The sequence below is a fragment of the Lutra lutra genome, chromosome 6 (genome assembly GCF_902655055.1).
Source record: "Lutra lutra chromosome 6, mLutLut1.2, whole genome shotgun sequence".
In the NCBI taxonomy this organism is placed as follows: Eukaryota; Metazoa; Chordata; class Mammalia; order Carnivora; family Mustelidae; genus Lutra; species Lutra lutra.
Genome location: NC_062283.1, coordinates 85,030,155 through 85,048,291, shown reverse-complemented (window position 1 = coordinate 85,048,291; position 18,137 = coordinate 85,030,155). Strand labels below are relative to the sequence as shown.

Below are 18,137 nucleotides of genomic sequence, written 5' to 3'. Positions count from 1 at the left end.
TATTGACTTCAAACTGGGTTTTTCTCAGCCCCAACTTAAGATGAAAAATAACATAAATTGTAACTTGAATGGTAAATGTCATCCATTTTTTTTAGGTAGGTTGTTGTTTCAAATGGTTACGTGGCTAAAGACAAGAGCTGTATTTCTGTGTTACCTAGAAAGTTACACTCAAGCACTGAGACAAATAGAAACAATGCAGTGTATAAGCATCTTGCCCATGCTTTCTACATACACTTCCCTTATATCCATGCTCCAATGATTAGAACTCCTTTCTCAAATACAATTTTTTTCTATAAATCAGCAAGAAAAAGACAATCATTGAAAACCAGAAAGAAGTCCTTAATATCCTTCACAAAAATGGTATAGAGAAAAACCAATAAATACCTGAGAAGATGCTCAATGTCATTATCACGAACATAATGCAAATTAAAATCATGGTGAGACCTTATTATAGAGGCACAGAAGAATAATGAAAAAGAAAAAGCAAACGATAACAAGGGTTGGGGAAGATTTGGGGGAAAAAAAACACACTCTGCTATAGAGAGTATAATCTTGGCTAACCATTTTGATAATCTTTTTAGGAGTCTCTACTAAAGCTGAACATATGTGTATTCTATGACCCAGCAATTCCACCCCTAGTAGATATCCACCAGAAACACAAAGTTATGTCCACCAAAAAATAAATAAATAAATAAATAAATAAATAAACATGTGAAGAATATTCATAGCAGTATTCGTAATCTCCAAACTGGACACGACCCCAAATGCCAGCAACCATCAACAGTAGAATGAATAAATTGTGGTGCCTTCACACAATAGAGTTATACATACAATGAAAATGATTCACAAACACAGGCAACAGTACACAGGAAGTTCATAAGCATAATGTTGAGGGAAAGAAGCCAGACACAAAAGAGTACATACGGTATGATTCGATTCAAGTAGAATACAAAATGCACAATATTGATGCCAGTATTTATTGGAAGTGGAATAGAGCAGATGTGGGGTTATAGTGCTTGGTAAAGGGGTTTGGGGCTGTTGGTGATGTTCTATTTCTTGATCTGGGTACTTGTTACATGGTGTGTTCGCCTTCATTGAGTTGCACCCTTATGACTAGTGTACTTTTTCTGAATTTGTGTTATTTTGTGCTCGCTTCGGCAGCACATATACTGAATTTGTGTTATTTCATATTTTTCAAAAAGAGATGAAGGAAGACCTGTGCTATAATACATTAATCTAAATATCATAGCAGTGAGGTTGCATTTATCAGATTGGTTAATAATCTCCTTGAAAAGCAGACAGTAGAGACTCGACAGGATGAAACCAAGGTCAAGAAAGTTTTGGTAGGGATGGGAAGGTAGCAGAGAATCTGAAAGAGTTATGAGTACAGTAGGCACAGATGGAGAGTTAGTGTGGGTCCAGCTGCCTTTGGGAGGCAGCTGTGGATACCTCAAATGGCCCGGATCAGGGCAGATGTAAGCAGGCAACGGAAGAGAAAAAGAAATTCTGGAATATAAAATGGAAAGATGGAGAGTAGGACCTGAAAACAAACTTCTCTTATTTCACATTTGCCTGGGGTTAGACCTAATCAAAAATAATGTTGATGTTATTCCAAGTGACATAGAATTTAATTAAACTTTCCCTAATAATTCAGAACAGTATAGTTTTCTCCCTGCAAGCCTTGGTGGTCTTATACAGTATTTCATTCTTAGTTCTTCACTTACAATTCACTAGAAGAAAGCTGAAAACGGGGGTAAGGAAGTGGGATTAAACCCACATAGAACATTCATTCTGCACGGATTTCAGCGGTAAAGACTTACCAATAAGATCATGTGATAGTATGCATGAATTACAATTCAGAATCATCCCAATACTAAATACAAGGGTTTCAATTAATACGTTATTTCAAAGATAAATTTTACTTAGGGAAAATAATTTTCTGTGTTCATTCATTCACTTATTCTGTAAATAACTGATGAATTCTCATCATATGCCATTATTTGTTACTTCTCTTCAAATCTATCAGAACACGTACTATAGAAACAGTCCCGAATATAAATGCCTCAAAGAATTTGAAATTGTGACCAAAGAATAAATAATAAGAATTGGAAATAAAAGAGATGGCGTGTACCCCAAATAGAATGTGTTCTTTAGAAATTCTGCTGATAAGTTAAAAAACATGGTAGAGAATTGAGAAATAAATAAAATAGTATAAAATATCCTGCACTTGAAATTCTATTAAATGTTTCTAATACCAGTTTAAAATGTTAACTTTCCCCTGTATGTTTAACAGTATTACCATGTGAATACTGAGCCCTTGTAATGGAATACTTATGTTGTTTATTTTTGTCTACATGTTGAAATGACACTATTTCTAAGAGGAGAACATGTATTAAAGAAGCCACTTGTTTTCATTTTATTTTCTGGGACCTATTACTCTCTTGGGTTGCAATAAAGACCACCATTCCCACAGTAGTTTTCAGTCTCGGGGGCTTGCTTTCTTTCTTTCAGTCAAGGATAGCAAAGATGGCCTCAAACCAAAATCTACAAAGTCAACCAGCCTTATTCAACTTTTTTCCTTTCTGAATGATCGGTTCCTCTTGGCAGTGAAAACTTTGCTTTTGTCTTTCAACAAAATTTTGCTTAATCTCCATTGGGTTTCAATCCTATGATTCCTTTTTCCTTCCTACAGCGAGTTTCCTCAGTTTTAAAAGACAATACCTGGCTCCTCATTTTTTGAAATACAACACATGTCCTTAAATCAACAGACTGTTTTGAATTTGGGAAGTGAAGTCTGATCAGCAGGTGTGTGTTTATGGACTTCTTATTACTTAGGAAATGGCTGTTACGCCTTTCCTAGGCTTACCTGGCCCTGAGTCTTAACATTCTTCTGGAACACTCCTGACCCCAGAAAACTCTATAGGTATCTGCAGTTGCAATTAATGGAGCTCTGGAACAGAGTTCTAAGTGTGATGTAAAATTATTCTTTGAAAATCATACATTTTGGGTTCTGGTTTTCAAGGCATTTTTTTTCCCTTTTGAGACTTGTCTTAACCTTCATCACAAGGTAACCCTCATCTTCTCCATCACAAATCACAGGGGGCTCATAGATAAATAATTCCAGTGCTAATTGAATGCTGAAATTCTGCCTCGTGACACTTTGTGTGATGTTACATGAATACCGTAGGGGAATAATACTGTGTAAATCTATATTCATGAAGAGAACTTGGTGCCACTTATATCTATATCCAGTGCCTTCAGAAAGTTACTTAACCCTTATTTTTTTCTTTATCAATAAAATTAAAATAATTCTTCATTATGTTATTTGGACAGTGCTTCAAATGATTGAAATATTAATAGGAAAATCATGCAAAATTAACATTTTCCAAGAATTTTCTCTTTCCCTGAAATTTGGTAATGTAAACGTTGTTGTTGTTGTTGTTGTTGTTTAAGAATTACAGAATTGGTAAGGAGCTTAAAATTTCCCTAACTTACAGATGGACAAAACAGATTTGAGAAAATCTGCTACTTTTGATGTCACCAAGAACTCAATCAGGTACTTATTAATCATTGTTCCCCCAAAGGAGATGTTCCTCACATATTCTAGGATGAACAACCATTCTGGGTTTCTAAAATGGCACAACTGAATACAGAAATTGATAAACATGCAGATTAGCCTACATCAGAGGTAGTTCTAGTAAATTACAGCTTCTTCCTCTTACTATTAAAGAACAAAAAGAAAGCAATCACGAAATATATTAAAGACTGTACTTACCAATTCAAATAGAATGGAACACAACATGCAAATAATTTATCATTCAAGAAATGTTTACAATAACCAGGCTCTGGCTTCAGTGTACTAGGGGCAGGAGGTGGGGGATGGAATATGAGCTCTATGGGGAGGCCTGCTAATATCCCTAAAGCCTCGGTTATCTCATCTAAAAAATGGAGTTGGGGTCCCTGGGTCACTTAGTTGGTTAAGCATCTGCTTTTGGCTTAGGTCATGATCCTGAGGTCCTAGGATCCAGACCCTCCTCCCCCATTGAGCTCCCTGCTCAGCAGGGAGTCTGCTTCTCCCTCTGTCTGCCATCTGCCCCTCCCCTACTCCTCCTCTCTCTTGCTCTCTCTCCCTCAGATAAATAAATAAAATCTTTTTTCAAAAATAAATAAATAAAAAATTGAGTCACTATGATACCTATCTCATGAATTACATGAGATAATGGGGATTAAACAAATTAATTCCAGTAAATTATTTAGCACAATACCCGGAATATAGTTGACACTCAGTAAATATGAACTATTTTTATAACTGTCATTAGTATCATTTTACATACAGAGGATTATTGTTATTTCTGATAGTTATGTTCTAAAAAGTCCCTTTAAACATTTAATTAACAAATACTGAATCGTTACCCTAGGGAAAATACAGCGTTAGGCTTCTACAAACCTGGTCACAATATTCATCCACTGAACAGTATATAACACAATTTTATGTGTGCTTTCTTTTGAAGACACCTTCTTCAATATGTATTATTGATTCATTATTATTGAACTCAGCCAACAACACTATAACTCATGCCTCCACACAGCTTATCTAACTAAGTATGTATCTTCTCCATTAAGTCCCATCACAGCCTTCTTGCACTGAGAAACACTAGACAATACTTTAGTACTACAATTGACATCCATTTTATATAGAGAAATCATCACCACAAAGCACAAAATGTGAAAAAAAATCACAAGAAATAGACTGTGAAAAGAACAATTGTTCAACTTCAACTGAGAGTTTAGACTTCTGGTGACTCAAATTTTTTGCTGCCGTGCGTACATGCATGTCTGCAAATCACTGCGAGAACACTGTGAGGACTGATTTTGGAGTTACAAATACATGTTAGCCGGTAGGTGAATTCACAAATACAGAATCCACAAAGAATGAGGAGCAACTGTATTGAGCATTTGAAAAACTAAAATAAATTCTATTTGCCTAGATAAGAGTTTCAGGAGGGAAGTGGCAGGACAAGAAGTTTGGAGATTTATACTCATGCCAGGAAAGGCAGAATCTGATAAGCCCTGTTAAGAAGTTACTCCTTTTTCTAATAATTAGTCCTTATCACTAAAACTTTCAAATGAAAGAATATCATAATTAGATTTGTGTTTTATAAAGAGCACTGGCTTATAATGAACACTAGAATAAGCAACCCCAAGATGGTGCCTCATACATGGAGCACACTCAATATTTACTGAGTAAATTCCATATTCGCCAAATGCAATATAAAGATTAGTTTTGCTGGGGCCGGACATAAGGCATAAGGTAGGGAAACTTCAAGATGCTACTGCTATTCAGTGTTGAAGTCGAGGTTCTGGCTAAAGCAATTAGGGGAAAAAAATGAAATAAAAGGCATTCAGATTGGAAAAGAAGTAAAACTATGTCTATTTGAAGATGACATGATAGTATACATAGAACTTCCTAAATATTTCACTAAAAACTATCATAATAACCAATTTCAGCAAGGTTTTAGGATACAAGATCGGTATACAAAACCAATTGTTTTTCTATACAATAGCAATGAGCAAACCAAAAATAAAATAAAGAAAAAAACGTTATTTACAACAGAATAAAAAATAAAATGCTCAGGCATAAACTTAACCAAAAAGCACAAAATGTATACACTGAAAAGTATAAAACTGTTACAAAATTGAAGACTTAAATAAACCAAAAGACACCATATTCTTAGATTAAAGACAATATTGTTAAGATTGCAATCGTCCCCAAATTGATCTGCAGATTCAACATAATCCCTGTGAAAATTGTGGCTGTTTGTTGTTGTTGTTGAGATATTAACAAGCTGATGCTATAATTCATATGAAAATTATTTGACCCGGAATAGCCTAAACAATCTTGAGGAAGATCAAAGTTGGAGGACACACAGTTCTTGGTTTGAAAACTTATTGTCAAGTTACAATAACCAAGACAGTGTGGTATTGGCATAAATACAGACATAAAGACCAAAGGAATAGAATTGAGAGTGCAGAAATAGACCCTAACATTTTTGGCTGGTTGATTTTCAACAAGAGTGCCAAGACATTTCAATGGGGAAAGAGTAGTCTTTTCAACAAGTTGCTGGGACAACTAAAAGCCTCATCCAAAAGAACAAATTTATAAGCCTCACTTGTGCCATAAACAAAAGACAACTCAAAATTGATGAAAGATCCAAATGCAAGTTTTATATAACTACAAACTCTTAGAAGAAAAGAGGTGTAAATCTTTCCGACAATGAATTTGTCAATGGCTTCTTATCTAAAACTTTTGTGCTTCAAGTGATACCATCAAGAAAGTGAAAAGACTACACGTAGAATGGGAGAAAATTTGCAAATTATATATCTGATAGAGGGCGTGCATCTAGAATATACACATAACAATTACAACTCAGTAACAAGACAACCCACCTAAAAATAGACAAAGGATCTGAATAGACAGTTATCCAAAGAAGATATACAAAAAGCCAATGAGCACAAAAAAAGATGCTCAAGTATCATGAGCCATCAGGAAAATGCAAATCAAAGCCACAGTGAAATACCACTTCACACCCACTTGTATAGCTGTAATAAAAAAGACAGACAGTAACAAGTGTTGACACGGATGTGGGGAAACTGGACCCTGGTACTGTGGTGGGAATGTAAAGTGGTGTAGCTTCTTTGGAAAGCAGTCTGGAAGTTTCTCAAAAAGTTAAATCAAGCAATGCTATTTGACCAAGCAATTCTCCTCCTAGGCAGCTACCTGAGAGCAATGAAAACATACACCCACACAAAACATGTACATGAATGCTGATGTTAGCATTATTCATGAGAGTTAAGAAGTGGAAACAGCCCCAGGGACCATCAACTAACAAATAAATAATGTGACATATCCATACAATGAATTATTATTAACAATAAAAAGTAATGTAGTACTGATAGATGCTGTGACACAGATCAATCTTGACAACAATATGCTAAATGAAAGAGGCCAATCACAAAAAACTGCATATTGTATGGTTTCACTTAAATGAAAAATCTAGAAGAGGCAAATCCATAGAGAGAAAAAGTGTATAATATTAGCAGTTTCCAGGAACTAAGGGGACAGAATGATGGTCAATGACTGCTAATGTATATGAGGTTTTTTTAGGAGAGTGCTGAAAATGCTTTGGGATTAGGTAGTGGTTATGGTTCCCTAACTTTGTGAAAATACTAAAAACCTCTGCAATATATGCTTTAAAAGGGTAGGTTTTATGACATGTGTATTTTATCTAAAACTATTTTTTAAGAATTCTGTAGGATTTCCAATTCTGATCATGATAGAGTAACTGCTAAGAGAATTATCCTCCCACTGTTAATCAGTACAAACATGGATAAAACTTAGACTTTCAAAGCCTCAGGTAGCAAGTGACAAACAACTGTCACTTTTCAGAGAATGGAAAACATGAGATGACACTTATCTTTTTTGAACTTGAGCACACAAAAGTGGAGCCCAAGTAGAAAGAGTAATTTGGTGTAGCTAAGGAGGCAATTGCCTGATTTCAGAGGTGTTGAAGAAGGTGAAATTTGAGGGGCAGGTTCCCAGTATTGAGGGAGTTACTCAGATGAGTGGGGATAAGGAAGCATGGAGGTTTCCAACACTTCCTTGGCCATGGCTTAGACTCTGCAAGCAGCAGAGAACAGCTCCTGTGAGGCAGAGCAGTAATGAAGATTTCAAAGTTTTCTCTGTGTTAGTTGGGTGGGTGGGAAGGAGGAAGAGAAGGAGGAAAATGAGGTGAAGAATAGAACATACAGGCATATTTATTACATAGCCACAGGGACCATAACCGTGGCAAGCTTTGATTTTTCAAGTGATTAAACAAAACCGAAAATGTTTTAAATAATTATTAAGTGTTATTGACAATGTCAATCCATACAAATTTAAGAATAAAAATAGAACCTGTTATATAAACATAAACAGTGATGTTACATAAAGATCACTAAGTTGTGTATCCAAAAGACCTATTAATTGCAAAGAGTATCTGTAGAGTGGGGATAATAAGAAAGGTAAAATCTAAGAATTTAGTGGAATTTATTTAATTTGACAGGTTCTTTTTTTGGTGGGATGATGGGTTGCAAGAGCGAGAATGATAGGGAGAAGGGGGAGAAATCCTAAGATAATTTATACACAATAAATCATTCTCTAAAACAGAATTCTTTCAGAAATATGTTTTTCCAACAAGATCACCCCCATTGGTCCACCCATGTAGGTGGAATCCTTGGTTTAGAGTCAAAGTAAGTACAATTATACTAAAGCACTATTCAATTTTAAAATAAGGGATTAATATCCACAACGGTGTGAATCAATCTTTTCCCGTTAATATCTGGCACTTGTGTCCTTTTCATTTGAGTAAAGATTACATCTGTCAGTTGCAAACATTTACTCACCTATTGGCTGGGCTGGACAAAAAAAGCCAATTGAAAACGAGGCTAGGAATAACATGAGCCTAGTCTTATCACATTAACAAGTGATTTTAAAAATTGTTTTAACCTTGTAGTACGTGGTTAGTCATCACCATGTGCACCACTAACTCAAGCTAGATACTTGTTCTTTTGCCAAATAATGTCACTTTAAATGTGTGCAAATATCAATATCACAGTGAAATTTAGGACCTAACTTCTGACAAGGTGTGACCACATGCATGGTAATGAAATTTCATCTGTTCTCTTAAAATTTCTCCTCTAAGGATGCTTTATTTTAGGAGAAATAGAACCCATTTAAGTTTAAAATATCCATTCAAGGCAGCTATGAAAAAATAAACGGTACTGAAAAAAATCCTAGCTCTAAGTATATATATGGATTTGTTATTCACTGTAACTCATTGGTAATGTTTTCTAAGGGACTAAATTTTTTAATACATTATGTATGAGAAAGCAAAGTTTCGCTGTGTTGTATATTAAGTTAAACCCCTTAAAATAAATACTAGACAGTGAAATTCATCACAATATGCCTTCATTTAACATTTTCCTGCAGCTAATGTTCATTTTTTAAAAGGCTGGCTAAGGGCCCAAAGAGGATCATGTAACACTGAAAAAAAAAAATCCCGGATCCCTGGAAAACATTATAGAGACATTCCAGTATATTTAATTTTTAAAAAATGATATTTGTCAAATTGTTAGCCATCTATTAGATGGTGTACTCTATGAATATACCACCATATACCACCATTTTAGAGTGTTGTTAATACATCTTATTGGACTTCCCACTAGCCAAGAGTTCCTGGTAAAATATTTTCCTACCACATAAGCCACTAGTCATCAACCATATCAAACAACATTTTCAATTTGGATAATGAAATTCTAAGTTGACTGTACTCAATAAATAACTGAGATACATAGTGTTAACCATATAATATTTTAAGCATATTTAAATTAAGCTATATAACATACAGGAATTTAGGGCAAAACATTTATATTGATCTCACATACATAAATCAATTAACTACTATCTTTTACAAATGTATAATTTTAAACCCAGTCTTCTCTAAAATGGAATTTAATTGCATATATGGTATACACGTTTTTAAAAACTAGGAGCAGGAATCTGCTTTAAAAATATCAAATAAATTAACATAAGCTCTCTTCTTTTTGATAGATAAACGGAGAAAATATACAAGATATAAAATTAACCATTTCATTGTTTTAAGCATACAGTTCAGTGGTGTGAAGCACATTCACATTGTGTAAACATGGCCACCATCCGTCTTCAAAATCTTTATCTTCCTAAACTGAAACTCTATACCCATCAACAAATAAGTCTTCATTACCTGTCCCTGCCAATACCAGCAAGTACATTCCATTATCTGTCTCTATGAATTTGATGAATCTAGATACCGCCGATAAGAAGAATCACATGCTATTGGTCCTTTAGTGACTGGTAGATTGGACTTAGTATGATGTTTTCAGGGTTCACTCATGTTGTACATGTGTAGCAATTTTCTTCTTTTTTAAGCTTTAATAATGTCCCATTATATGTATCTACCGTCAATGGACACTTTATTTAACCATCCATCAATGGATGCTTGGGATGCTTCTACCTTTTAGCTATTGTGAATATGCTGCTATCAATATGGGTGAACAAATATCTATTCAAATTCCTGCTTGCAATTCTTTTGGTTATATACCTGAAAGTGGAATTTCTGGGCTCTTTGCATATATTTTTAATAAGTTCTCAGATCTACCCATGGGCTTGTTTCATATTTTAAAGGTGACTGTTGCTCTTTTGAGGGACTCAGTATCACTAAATCCCTCCCCTTCAAGGCTTCCCGGTCAACACATCCTTCTTGCTGGAAAGCATTGATAAGATCTCCTATGAAACAATGGAAAGAGGTTTCTTAAGATGGTCTACCATTCTTGATCTATTTATAAATTCTGAATATTTGTTTTGCTTAGGGAAACTTAAGTGTTTGCTTTTGAAGTACCAAAGCTGGGAGAAACTTGGGGAAAAAACCCACAAGACATGGTATCCATTCCCCAGCCTTCGTGTACAGTCTCATCCTGATTCGATGAAACTCTCTTTTATTGAAGGCCTCTATTAAAACAAAATTCAAAGCCTTCCTTACCAATTTCTTCCTATGTTCAAATCCCTTTCAAAAGAAGTTTTTCCATATCTAAATAAAATCTAACTTTGCTGTTACTCTTCCTACTCTGCTCCTTTGCCAGGCCTCTACTCACTCCTTTCATTCTGAACTCCACTTCACTCCCAAAACGTACACACTGATCTTTGGATATTCAGTGTTAACTTTATTCTTTTCTTGGAAGTCCTTCCTGTTCTTCCAGGATGATTTTAGTTTCCTTGTCTGAAAAAATGGGGGGAAAAATACCTTTCTTTCCTTGATTTGTTGTGAGAACTCGATGTAAAAAAAAGATATACTTAAGCATTATCTAACACACATGGTAAGTTTTTAATAAATATTGGCTGTTGTTACCAATGAAAACAACATTTAATAAAGGATGAGGAATATTTGCTTCCTATCATTATATTAAATTTTTTTTTACACGTAGAAATCATTATTACTTTACCATTCAGCCAAACCATCTTTTTGTTTTCTTTTCTACTGCATCTTCTTTTCTTACCTTTTACCTATCCTAAGCTTTCTTCCCTAAATCTTCACTAAATTATTCTCATCTACTTCAGCTTCACAGTCTTAACCTAGAAATTTCCAAGTCTGGGAATGAAAAATGTCAAATACAAAGGAGATATAATAACTTAATATTAGTTAATTGTTTACCATCTTTATAGTGTTTGTTTTTGATAATGTGCTGGCGCAGTATTATGCTCTTAGCTTTTTGGGCCCACAGACCTCCCCTTGCAAATACGATGAAAACTATGGATTTTGCTCGCCTCCTAAGAAATACAGACTCACAATTTTACATTAAAATTCTGGAGGTGTATGAACCCCCCTGAATGTTCCAGGAGTGTCCATAGATCTCAGATCAATACCGGGAATTGTATAATATAAACATAAAAATCTCAATTTTCCCATTTTCTTCTGAAATACATCTCAGGTTTCTTGCCCCAATATTTTATCCCGTTCTACCACTTGCTGTCTACATGTCTTTATTAATTGCCAGTGGTTAAATCAAGGCTGGTGTAGCCAAATGCTCCAGATACTGCAGAGAGTGATTGAGGGAACAAGATAAGGGATTATGTCTATGTATAGAAAACATCATTATCTCTTTTCTTTGCACTTGTATAACCAGTGTTAGGAGTTTCCTCTTCAGGCACAAAGGTAACATAGTAAAGAAACATTAAATTCTTTAGTGTATTTGAAAATCCTAAAACGCAAAACCTCCTAAAGTTTCTGAATTCTCATAGTCACTCAGAAAATGTACTTCAATCCAGTTTCCTTCTAAAAACAGTTTTCACCAGACTACACAAAACTTTGAACTCTCCTGGTAGATTTTGTAATGTTTTTGTGAGGTATTAAAATAAATTGGACAGTGATCTCATTAAGACAGACTAAACTTAATTCATCCAAGGGCTTTTATACCAGGGAATAAGATGTCTTTCTAGTCTGTAATATTCTTATACATATATTTGTGGGTAACCTGTCTCATTTCATAACACAAAGTATTACCACTAAGAACAGAAGAAACACATAGGACAAACTTCCCCCTCATATGAGCAAAAAAATTTAATTCTAAACCAAATACAGCAGGTATCAAAAAAGGTCTTAACACTGTCTTCCTCCAGTACTTTAATTTTAAACTTGGTCTATACTAAATGCAACTTCAACTTCATTTTGGTCTTTATTTACCTATTACATGATGTTTGATTGGCTATCCCTTATTCTTTGATAGTTGAAGGAGTACATGCAAATGGTCAACCACCTTTATTTGTCTACTTGTGTAGATTCAGCAGTTGTAAATTCTGCTCTGTTGTGTATCAGCAGCAACCAGTCAGATGACACCACTACCCCTGAGTAATAGATACAGAGAATGGTGAGGGACTTGGGGTATCAGTGAGTAGGAGCTTGACGATATGAGTGAGAATTTAAGGCAATTGCTTCCAGTCAAGCTGTGGAATAATTGATGAGCAGAGGGAAGGAAGAAAAAGAATGATTGAACAGCAAATGCTGAGAGATCATCTAATTTCTTTTACATTTTCTATAAATGAAACATGAAGTAATTGATTATTCTTAGATTAGGACTGGGGACATGGGTTTAGGGGGGAAAATTAGTCATTTGAGATTCAAGAAACCTGAATTCCAGACTTAAATTTGCCATTAATATTAGGCAAGATAGTTTTTCTGTGTCTCAGTTGCCACAAATGTTAAATGAGAGGATTGGGTTAGAATTCCATGATGCTAATCCTTAACGAGGCTGTTTCCATTCCCAGGCTAATTCTATTTCATTTGAACATTTACATTCTAAGTATGAGCACAGTAAGTGATGGTAGTTACCATCAACTTAGCATCAGGAAGTCCTCATTAGAATAATAGGTATAATCATTGCTCAATATTAGCTATTACAAGATGGATAATATATCTTTTAAAATATGGTAAAGTTCTACTTTTTAAAGTTATTAAGCAAATTTTTTTTTCATTTTTTAACTATAGACACAATTATTCCTTTTTTTTTTTTTTAATATATGAAGCTTTTACCGAGTATCACCTGCATTTCTCAGTCCTGGAGATAGAGCAGTAAGCAATATAGAAAAGGAGCCTGTCCTCAAGGACAGAAAACTGAGAATATTTAAATATAATCTCAAAATAATCTCAGAGAGTGACTAATCTCTTTTAAAGAAAAAAAGACAGTGATTTTTATGGGGACTATCACATAAATGTGACTAGAGGAGGTGGAAAGATGTTGCTATCAATTGGATGATCACTTCTAAAAGGTAGAAATTTGGGCTAAGGCATGCATCATGAGAATAAACATTTTCTGCTGAGAGGCACAGAGATAGGAAGATACAAAAGCCATGTAGAAGGAACGACTTTGCCTTTCAAGAAACAGCAAGAAGGCCTGTGTGGCCTCGTATGGGATAACATCCGAGAGATAGGCAAGAGCCAGCCTGGAGACCAAGTTAAAAGTTTCCATTGAAATATTATATATCTATAACAACTAAGAGCTTTTAAATATTTTTTCCAAGACTTTATTTATTTATTTGACAGAGAGAAGAGAGCATAAGTAGAGGGAGCAGCCGGCAGAGGGAGAGGGAGAGAGAGAAGCTGAGCAGGGACCCCAATGTGGAACTCGATCCCAGGACCCCCTCTTGGGATCATAGCCTGAACCAAAAGCAGCCGTTTAACCTGAGTCACCCAGGTGATCCAAGAGCTTCTAAATATCAGTATAAATGTATTCAAGGTGAATTTTTGCCTAAAACCTAAGCTAACTATAGATAATTTTGCCTTCTATGGAATGGGAATGTGGGGAGAGTGATATGTACTCACGTGTGTGAGTGTGTGTGTGTGCATGCGTACATGTGTGTGACTTGGACATGGATATTTCTTAAGAGAGTAGAGTAAAACATATCTGCGCATCTCACTTCCCTGTACAGAGACTGGCCAAGGACAGAGAACGGGTAGTATGTGACGTGGAAATGTAGAAGCACACTTAGCGAGTCCTCATACATGACTGGGAAACTTAGAACTGAGTTTGGAGTTGGTTAGAGAAAGTGGAATCATCCTAAAAAGGAGAAGAGTGTGTCTGGTCCAGGTGATGCATGGCTACAGGCCAACATACTTTTAAGTAGAAAAGTTAACAATATTCAAAATTTTGTTTCATGGCTAAGTAAACAACTTTAGTCTTGCCAAGCGTTCATAAAGTCAGGGACGTGGACATTTTGTTAGAATTGCTTTTTTTGAGGAAATCAAAGAGGACTAGTTTCCATGTTTGAACTGATGCAGAGCTGTATGGACGGAAGTGATGTAGGAGTGAGACTCGGAATCCCATGAACTCTTTAGGCCGGAAGAAACCATGAAAACACAAGTCCCCCCAAAATCAGCATGGTTTGAGCTGGCTGTAAGTTACAGAAGCGTTCATTAGTGCATTCATTTTCAGTATCTCACTGCTATGGAGACTCTTAAAGAAAAAAAAAGTAATTGGAAGAGGCAAGGAAAGAGAGAGAGAGAGAGATCACGCACCTTCTTTCTTAGAAACTAAGCATCCACAATGCCAAAACATCAGTTTGGTGAGAAAAACAAGTCAAGTGAGTCATTGAATACAGAGTGCTCAAAACAATTGGCTGATTGACTAAGTTTTCACTTCCCAGCAGCTTGCTTTGTCATAAAATAGACAGAACTCAAACATAAATATTTAAGAGTAGAAATACATTCATTTTATTCCCAATTCTGAGACATTCATAAACATGTTTCAGTTTTATCAGCAAGAATCCATGTGAATGACTTGTCCCATTTGCTCTGGGATTCTGGAGTTTTAAGTGGGCCAGGGTTTTTGAAGTGTTGAAAGATATTATAAAGCACTTACAAGTATTCAGCTAGTCAGACCGCTCAATTAGCTGAACATTTATAACCTCAAAATTTTGACAGAGCATGATTCATGTAGGAATGACCCCTCGGACAACAGATGGCTTTATTGTAGGTACGCTTGAGGGAAAGCACACGAAGCGATGTGATCTGAAGGAGTAAAAATGGAACGTATATAGAGAAAGTAAAATTGAACTTAGAAGCATGGATTGTACTCTTTAATAAAGAAATTGTTGAAAAATTTAGCTGATATATTTTTAAAGATAGGGTGTTTTTTAAATATTTTATTTGAGAGTGTTTGAGACATTCATTCATGGGACATGCCACAAAAACAAAATAGACCAAAATCAATATCTAGTTACTATCTAGGCAACCCATCCTAACTCAGATTATAAATCTAAATTAAGTATTTAGAAAACAGTAACAGGGTTGGGGAGTAAGAACTATCATGTCAACCAAAAACCTAGATCCACAGCATTTTAATTTCTTGCTCTTTCTTTCTTTCTTTCTTTCTTTCTTTCTTTCTTTCTTTCTTTCTTTTCTGTAGTTGTCAAATGCTTATATTCTGGAAAGTGTTCTGGAGAAGCATTAATTCACAGGCATATTTTAGGATGATATTTTTACCACTAAAATATATCAAGTTTTTAGTAAGATGGTTTTATCAGTTTTTAAAGGAGAATCAATGGTGATATAAATAAAAACATATACTTTCAAGTATCTTCAGTTTTCCTTAAAACTGAAGTTAGTACCATGTAGAAATTCACTTCAGAGAAAGAAACATCAGATCTCCCAAAATACTTGACACGAAACCATAGAACAAATGCAAAATGTCCCTCTCATTTGGAGCCTCTCTCATTTGGTGCCTATTATGGTACACATTTACTGGTATAACTCTCCTTTCCTCTCCTTTCCTTTCCCTTCTCTTCTTAACTTCCTAAGAGCACAAAACTACTCACATTACCATTTAAAAAAAAATTCATGGAACAAGAAGCAATAAACAATTTCTCCCAAAGTTCTCAAAAAAAAAAAAAAAAGTTAACACCAATGAGGAAAAAAACAGAAAACAGAAAAACCATCAGGGATCAGGGAGGAGAACAGGACACAGGACACCCATGCCCCTGCCTATACTCATTGCAGACATGTCCTGACCCTCAGAAGAGTGTACCCGCTTGTGGTTCAGGAGAGCCAGGAGTAGCCATATGTAAGTGATTAGACTTTCCACACTTACTGCTCCATTTTATAGATGGACCATCAGAACGGCTATGGGACAGTATGAGGAATGCTCTCTGACTCTTCCAACTTAGCAGTAGGGAAAAACAACGCAGTCCTTAAATTCAACACTCCTTACCTACTCACAACTGCAGCTTATTTATTAAAGTCATAATAAAGAAGTATTCCTACTTATCAAGTTTTCTAAAATAAATATAAAAAATTCACAATGAAAAGTCAGTAAAGACAAAAAATGTGTTAGCTTATACATTTTTCCCTTTACTTAGTCATTTCTCCCCTTAACACTATTAAGCAAGAAGCATTGTTGGAATAGAATGCTCATTCTCGACTGATTGTTCATACAAACTGTAAATGTACACTTTAATATTCTCATGCTTCTTTGGTACTCATTACAACTCTCTAGGCTGGGTTATTATTTTTCTTATCCTCATTTTATAGAGGAACCTGACATTTAAAGAAAATAATTTATCAAAAACCAAATAGCTGGTACAGACTACAGTCAATATCTAATAAAGAACTTCTGCCTGTAAATTATATTCTAAATCCTTTTATCATGCACCTATAACCATAATGACTCCAAATAAATATTCTTCTAAAAAACATTTTGTTACAAGACCTGTTATCCACCCAACAGGGACACATACTAAAAGTATAATTCTTAAGTAATTTTCAGGGCAATCTTATAAAAATGTACCAGTGCTCTGAAGAGCATGTCTATACGTGCAAAATATTTGTTCAATGTTCCTAATTTGAATCACCCAACAAATCAGAAAAAGATCCTACTTCAGCATCTCAGACATTCACTATTAATTCCTCAAACCTTTCCTTTATATATTCTTTTTCTTTTTCTAGTTTGAAGACTAAGAAAACCTATTAGGAAATTTAGCTGTTACAAGTAAAACCAAATTAAAAGAAGAAGAAATCAGGAGCAAGAGAAAGAGAGAGAGATCTAATGATGATGCTAGGTTTTGGGGGGAGAGGGGGTATTAGTATTAGCTGAGGAAAAAAATGAAACACTGTCCTTTGTGGGCACACATAGCATTCCTGTATACAAGAATGATTTAAAATTGGCATTGGCTTTAAATACTGTCCATGAATGAACTTTTAAAATTAAAAACAAAGACAAATGCAACACACATAATTACTGATAGAAAATAACAATGTAAATGCAGAATGGTTAATTAGCAGGCACGGAATATTCCACAAATTACTTACAAGGACAAGCTAAGCCCTATCAAGGCTTCTGTGGTCTGCTTCTATGTGAGATACCCGTTGTCACTGTATAGATCTTTTGCCCGTCTGCTAAATATTCTATGACTTTCTTGGCAAGACTGAATGTAAGTTATTCTTATAAAGTACCAGAACTGTTCATAATTACGATTTTTAGTATTATCCAAATTAATTACAACTTCCAGCAGTGACACGGACTAAAATAGCAAGAGCTGCTGGTGATCTAAAACTACTCTCAGCATGTCCCAGCGAGTACTTGGCCAGGAGCACATGTCGCTTAAAAAAAGCATGTAACCCTTTAGACCCGACCGTCAATTAAGGCTTTGGTAGAAATGTCAGCCATAAGAATGAAAAGACCTTTCAATTATATACATACAATTTTCCTCTAATTAGTGAGAACTGATTTTAATTTTTTTCTCCTTCTTTCCTCAAACAGGACCATATGGGATCAAGTTTAGAAGGGCAGCTGCTTCATTAAAGACAGAGAGAAAATGAGAGCAAGAGCAAGAGCCAGGAGAGAGAGAGGGGTAGTTTTTCTTGTCAGTCAGACCTCATGATTCTTATAGAGACAGGGTCAGTGAATGTCTATGAGCTTCGCTGTCTTTAAAGATTTGTAGGGAACTTTTCTAGGGACCATGCTTATGTTGTAAAACAATAAGACATTTTCAAAAATGCGTGACAAAGAAAATACAA

General features: G+C 35.1%; 1 protein-coding gene across 2 annotated transcripts in view; it reads right to left on the bottom strand.

Annotated features, from left to right (window-relative positions):
- EYA4 (EYA transcriptional coactivator and phosphatase 4) overlaps nt 1-17,650 on the bottom strand; it is a 321,947-nt gene extending 304,297 nt beyond the window's left edge. For both annotated transcript variants that reach the window (XM_047733823.1, XM_047733824.1), the window contains exon 1: nt 17,430-17,650. The gene's annotated coding sequence lies outside the window, so the exon portion shown is untranslated. The remainder of the gene's footprint in view (nt 1-17,429) is intronic.
- Nucleotides 17,651-18,137: the final 487 nt, after the last annotated feature.